Consider the following 7205-nt stretch of genomic DNA (forward strand, 5'->3'; position numbering starts at 1 on the left):
TGACTCGTTAACTTGTCACTAGTCTCGCAATAAGGACTCAACTGCGAGAAATTCTGGCATAGAATTTCTTTTTGGTGCATTAGCTGGGAGTTAAGGCTGATCGCTTCAATTATAAATTGATCAATATTTGGACTATCCTTATACTTATCTGTTATTTATTGTATCTGTGCTTCCTTTTCTACCAAACTAGCTTGATGTTTTATTTGCATCTGCTGGAATTCTTGCTGGAGCTTGGCTATTTGCAATTCTGCTTGTTGATTAGATTTTTCTTGCTCTAACTATTGTTCCAACAACATAATTTTATTTTCCTTTTCTCTTAGCAACATTTGTACCTCTGTTTCTTTATCAATATTCGTTGTAGCATAGGCTCTTGCAAACTGAGACAGCCTAGTAAGGTTGTCAGATGGGTCGATGGGTGAGTCTTTCCAGACAATATCCATTGGTTCATTATCAGGGTAGTAGCAACTATAGCATCCAAATTCCTCTTCTTTCTTTGCCTTTTGAGGAAAAATTTGTGGGTTGGGCTCTATAACACATCTAAAGGAGGAATCTCCTCAATTCTTAAAACAATTTCAGAGATAGGAATGGCAGGAATCTGTTCTACCTCCTGAGTACTTACAGTTTTCTCTACTGTAATTTCTTGAGTTACTTTGTGTTGTGGAGTTTGTGGCTCAGGTGATTGTCCCTCTGTATGGACATTTTTATTAAAATGCTCCAATTCTTTCTCTAAATCAATCACTGGGGTTTTTGTGGACTGGGTGGAGGTGGAGTGAATTTCAACCTGTTTTTTAGCTGAGGTTTTCTCAGCTGTATTTTCTGTAGATTCGGCTATATCCTTTTTTGACTCCTTACTTTTTCTTCCCCCATTCTGTGATTGTTGCTCTGATTTCTCTGACTCCCTGGTAGACTTGTCTTGGGACTTTACTTCAGAATCATCTTTAGAATTTTCTTTGGATCTCTCTTCTAGGCTTATGTTGGGAGTTGGCTCCCTTATTGGCTCAATCAGTAGTTGGTCCAATGGGACCTTTAACAATCTTCTTTCTTTATATTCATGAAAGGCTTCAAGCTCTTCTGGGTCAAAAAGTAGTGATTCCATATGCTTCACCTCTGTGAATGTCTCTTTCTATAGGAAGACATCATCAAATGTGTCTTCCTCATGACTAAATACCTTCACTTTCACCATGGTAGTGAAGTCTTTGGCAATGCCATTTGGGTCATACTTCCTTCCCAGGAATTTAGGTAATTTTAGAGATTGCATGATCTCTGCTTCTTTGAATGCATGCCCCAGATCGTGTAGTGAAAATTCTCCACATTGCAATGGAAATGTAGGCCAAATGGCATTTTTTGCTTCCTTTAATCCTTTACTCAACCCACCCTCACTCGTTGTTTGATAGGCCATCTCTCTAGCCATCAATTTGTTTAGCACATAGTATGGGAGGACATGCGGTGAGGCAATGCTCCCAAATACTCTGATATATGTGAATGCTTCCTCCCCAAACCATCTGGCCATTGGGAGGATATCTACCTCGACTTCCTTAGAAATCCTAGGGGCATTTCAATTGTAAACCTGTTTATGTATATGCAGCATGACTCCATGACAATGTTTTGTAAAAATGCGGGTGAAACTGAGACTCCCACATGTCCTTATGATATAAATGAATGGGAAGTGAATCTTTCACAGTCCACTTCCATCCCATGACAGGAAATTTTGAACCAAAACAAATTTCATCCATCACATATGCACTCATAAAAAATGGAGGGTAAACCATCAAAGAGATACTCCTTTTCCTCCTATAATCGATTATCGCCTCTGCTAAATTATCAAACAAAATTTCGGCCCAATTCATTATGGTTGCATTTACGACTGCATCTATTAATGGCAGCCATTCTGGGGAAAATTTAGTGCTATCAGGCTTGCCAAACATCCTACATAGCATGGTTGCTGCAAAACTATCGGGAGGAGAAATGGATGTAGTAGAGTACATACCCGCTTTGTACTTTTTTATCTTGCCCTCATATTTGACCAGGTCCAGGTGACATATGTTGGGTCCTCGTTTTCTTTGGCAAACTTCTCAAGGAACTATTTGTTGTAGATTGTTTGTGGCTCTGGTAGGTGGTACATAAGTCGTAGGTTGTTTGGTGCAAAATATCCCATAACCTCTTGGCTTCTATTCTTAAATTCTTTGTCTGATATGTCAGCCTGATCAATAATCCACTTTACCATAGCCATATAAGGGATTTTCTTTGGGCGCATGGCTATGCGATGCAGAAATGAGCACGCCATCTAAAAAATGGAGGCATCTGAGGAAACACGATCATCAATTGTGACCTTTGTTTCCATAGGTCTTGGCTCCTCTTATTCTAATAAATTATACATGATTTCCCACATAGAGGTCCCTCCTTCTCTGCTGCATGTAGTATCTGTAAATAAAGGAGTCATTTCTGATTTCTCAGACACAACTACCTTGCCTTTCTTTACCATTGCTCCCAAAGACTCCTTCTGTGGATTTTTCCTAAAAATGGAGAAAAAAAACAACTATCAGATATACAAAGATAAGAGTGAACGTAAGATGGAATAATACAGATAACTTGAAAAGGTGATAAGAAAGGAGTTTTATTTGAACGCAAGTGAGAAGATATCGTATCACGTTGAATGGATTTTCAAACATAAGTTCCATTAACCTTTACTAAATGCCCATTAATGGTTTGTTATCTCTTAGCTTTATTGCTCATTAATGTATGCATCGTAAGTCGAGAAGAAATCTTCTAGGGTGGCGAGCCTTTAAATTGTGAAAATGTCAATTTTGTGATTTGCGAAGCAATATCGCAGATCACATTATCGCATTATGTTTGTATGCTTTCCTTATTGTTTCTGCAAGATGCGAGATGTGGGCTGCTTACTATTATTTCCAAAACATAGCTCATTTGTTAGGTTTTCTTGTGTAAAGCCCATTTTATTAAGCAACGAACCTAAATAATTGTTTGTGACGTATCTCGAGAGTGGGTCTGGGTCTGAATTGCATTTCTCTTTCTTGACTTGCAGTTTTCTTTTTAAATGTCCAAAGTGTGATGCGATAAGGGAAATGTTGTCATCGCAATTTTGCATCTCGCACATTTTAACATAACTCATTAAGGTGCACTTTATAAAAATAGCGATATGTGATGCGGGCCTTAGTTTTAATAATAAATGCCTTACGACTTAGTTTATATAAGAAACGTATTAGTTTCGAAGTGTTATAGCACAAAGTCCTCTTTTGATCACTTTTGCTAGATTTGGTGGATTAGCAAGGCTTTCAATCACGCTTGATCATGCGATATGTGGGAAAGGCATACATTTACTAGTTTTTGAAAAGGTGTTTGATTGATATCTTGTTTTATTCCAAAATTTAATAAGGAAAATGCCTAAATGCTAAACTTATTTTTGGAAGTATTTTTTAAAGCCATTTATTAATGTAATATTGACTACTACTATTAACAAATGGGGGGTTGTTGAATAACACAACAATTGGCGATTCACTTGGAAGAACCAGTTATCTCTCAGAGTTTTTTGAAATTTCTAAAAACTTCCAAAATAAAGATGGTTTAGAAAATAAAAATTACATGAAATATAAGATAATTCATACTACTCTTTGAATATTTAAACAACATCCACTTAACTATCATCCTTTAGATTATCCTCTTACATAAGAAAGTTACTTTGTCTACATCAGTCATTACTTGGTTTTAAAGATAAAAACAGGGAGGCTCTTCACTGATCAGTTTTTTTGGCAAACTCAGTTGTCATAGGTAGAGTCTCTGTTGACAGCAGGCATTTATAGCCTCGACATGGTTACCTTTTAACCAGCAATGATTCAGTATCCCATCTAGGTCAAAATACAATTTTTAAATATAAGCTCAGATTTGTATACTTATTTCCATTTATTTTCTAAAATAATTTTTTTCTTCAAAATTTCATTTTTTATCCCTTAAAGGGCAATGTCTTGGTTTGGTGACCAAAATTGACAATTCCATTCACTTGATTATAAATTAAATGAACAATCTGGCTCTTAATGATACCCCTTGTCTTTTGATCAATACAATCTCAAGCAATTACTTTGTTTAGATATGCAGTATTGGTAATGTCAGTTAGTTATAACCTTATGATCATGGTAAGCCGGCTCTTGATGAGACCTCTTATCCTTTAAGTTTAAGTATATTTTAGAATTACCCTCTAAAAATGTAAACTGAATATATGGGGAGAATCATTCACTCTTTAAGAGCTTCTAGATGACAATTATAGAGTTTAAAGATGATTTTCTGTAGAGAGACTTTGTTTTGTTATTGATACTTTTCTTGACTGATGTAGAGGCAAGGTTCCTTTCTAAAGTTAAGTTTTATCAAAGATCAAATAATTTTGGTAGAGAACAGGTAATTTGAGAGCAACATGTCTTAACCCTATGTTTTACGTGTGAAAGTCATTTTCATAATAATCTTTACTTATAGAAGCGAAAAGTCAAAAATAAAAAAGAGACTATTATTTGTATAGCCAAAAGTAAATGTTTTTCAACTTGTATTATTCTTTCTAGAAAAATAAAATAAAGGCAATAATATATAGTGAATAGAACATATCATCTTCTATGGAAAATATTTCTTTAAGATCTTCCCATTAACAGGTAGAGAATCTCTCTTACCTGATTGTTGAAAAGTGTGCAACAAGAAATGCTAAATTTAGAAAGTGCTAAAAATAGAACTATTACAAATATCACTTCTAAAAATAGCAGTTTGGCCAATGAGCATTTTGGCCACCTTGGATGAGAGGTGAAACTGCTAAAAATAACATCTTCTAAAAATAGCATTTCTAGGTCCCTTCCTATTTATAGCAGTCCCTAGTCTATCTATATGAAGTAAATTCGAATTTGGTCTTACCAGCAGTTTATAATATTAATTAATTAATTCTCCATGAGTTAATTAGTTAAGGAAAAGCAAATTTGAAGTCTTTGTGAGAACATGCAATTATTTCTCCACTAATTTGGGAATGTGTCCTTGATTTTCTCCATTGATTGAGGAATTAAGAATGAGTTCTATATTGAAAGGATCAGTTGACTTAGTTTAACTTAGTCAAGTGCAGTTAGATTAATTTAACAAGTTTTTAAATTAATGAGATTCAGTTTGTTAATGCTTGCATGCCTGTAACAACTGGTATTTTCAGATAACTGAATATTATAGCTTAAATAACTCATGCATGTCAGTTCAGACAGAGACCCAGTTGAGATCAGAGAAGGGACAATGTACTATCAATTAGATGAATATTTTTCCTATAAAGGAAGCTCATCCATGATGAGGATTTATCTCCTTCAAGTTTGTGCAGTTAGATCAGAGGTTAGTGAGTGTGTGAAGAGGCCAATTCACACAGGTGGCGGCACTGGACTCCAAGGAAACTGCACAAGGAAATAGGAGGCTTGGAGGACAGAGGAGAAGGTTTTTGAAAAGCCTTTGACTGTCTATGAGTAGCAGAGGGATTGTACTGAGAGCTAGATAGCTTTCGAGCTAAGGCTTTGTGTAATCCGGACTATATTTCCACTTGTATGATAATACATAGATGGGGTTTTAGGTTGGTGTTGGGTCTTGAAATTGTCATTCATTTCCATTACACTTTCACTACTATGTACATTATATCACCTCCATTTCACCTTCATTTCACTACCATGTCACTACATTCATCTCACTTTCATTATCATTGGGTCACATTTATGTTTTTCCAAACTTTATTAATTCTTAGCCTTTTTAAGTGAATTTGTGGTTAAAAATTAGAAAATAATGTGCATATGCTTATACCTAACAAGTGGGTTGAGATTGTTGACATGTGTAGGTCAAAAGGTGGCTTCTAGAAGACCTTTATGTGGCACCCTAAGGACAAATTCGAATTTGAGTGGAGAGGATCATGGGATCATGAGCATATGTGTCACATTTCCTATTTGTATTGAAACTCTAAGAAGACATGTGTCTTATCATTTCCTATTTTGATTAAGACTCTAGAGGTATAGGGAGAGATTCATGAACTCTCATTAATGAGATGACTTATCATCTTTTTGTATAAATAGGAGATCTCTCTCCTTCATTTGTGAGTCTTACAAAGTTGTTTAGTTTTTGAAAGTTTTTGGAAAGCCTTGGAGCTTTTGGAAAGCTTTTGAGAGCTTTGTAAACTTTTTTAATTTTGAAGAATTTGAATAAAGCTTTGATGTTCTCAACATGGAAAGAGATGTGAATTAGATGTCATGGAGCACATTAGAATGTAAGGTAGATTATATTTTATTTTGTAGTTTTGCTTTGATTTCATTCAAGTATGTCATTTTGTTGTTTTCAAGAATAATAGTTTAGATTTTCCATTCATGCAAGTTTAATACATGCAAGTGTGTTCAACCAGTTGATTGTAGATTTATCTAACTGTGTAATCTATGCTTAGAAAAATAGTCCAAGAAAGTATTTTCCAATTGTGATTGGAGAATTAGAGCACACAATAGATTAGTTTTCCTTTACATATTTTTGTATTTGCTTATTAGAGTAGTCACTCATTACATAAATAGATGTTTCCAAAGCATTTCGTTGATGGTTTATCCTCAAACTAAATGGTGAAATATTGAGTTTATGAATGAGATTTGTTGTTGTTTAATGCCTTTTTCTTCTTAGTATAGTCATTCATGATATAAACAACTATTTCCAGAGCCTTTAGTTGATGATTAACCCTCAAACTAAATGGTGAAATTTTGTGTTTATGAATGAGATTTCTTGTTGTTCATTAGTTTAGAGTTAGATAGCTTAATGCCATTTTCTTATCAATTTAGTAACTCATGATTTAAATAGATATTTCCAAAATCCCTTCGTTGATGGTTGAACCTAAGACTAAGTGGTGAAATGTTTTGCTAATGACTGAATTTTTCCTTGCATTTTCATGTTTACTTCTTTTAGAATGATGAAGATTTTGTTGCAATTTCATTTTCAGTTTTAGAACAACGAAGTATTGAATCCCTCATAATGCTATCACAAGGAGGTAGTTCCCACAAAATTGTATAGAAAAGTGATAAAACACTTCATTTAGTTGTTATCATTTTTGCTTTCATTTCATAGACATTTTTTCGGCTTAGATTAATCTAACTGTTCAAAGTTTTGATTTGTTTCCTTTTCTCCTTTCTTTAGAAATTATATTTTAACATTGAAAATCATTAGAT

The sequence above is a fragment of the Pinus tabuliformis genome, chromosome 6, assembly GCF_031772625.1.
Source record: "Pinus tabuliformis cultivar Carrire ecotype Pingquan chromosome 6, CPIR1, whole genome shotgun sequence".
NCBI lineage: Eukaryota > Viridiplantae > Streptophyta > Pinopsida > Pinales > Pinaceae > Pinus > Pinus tabuliformis.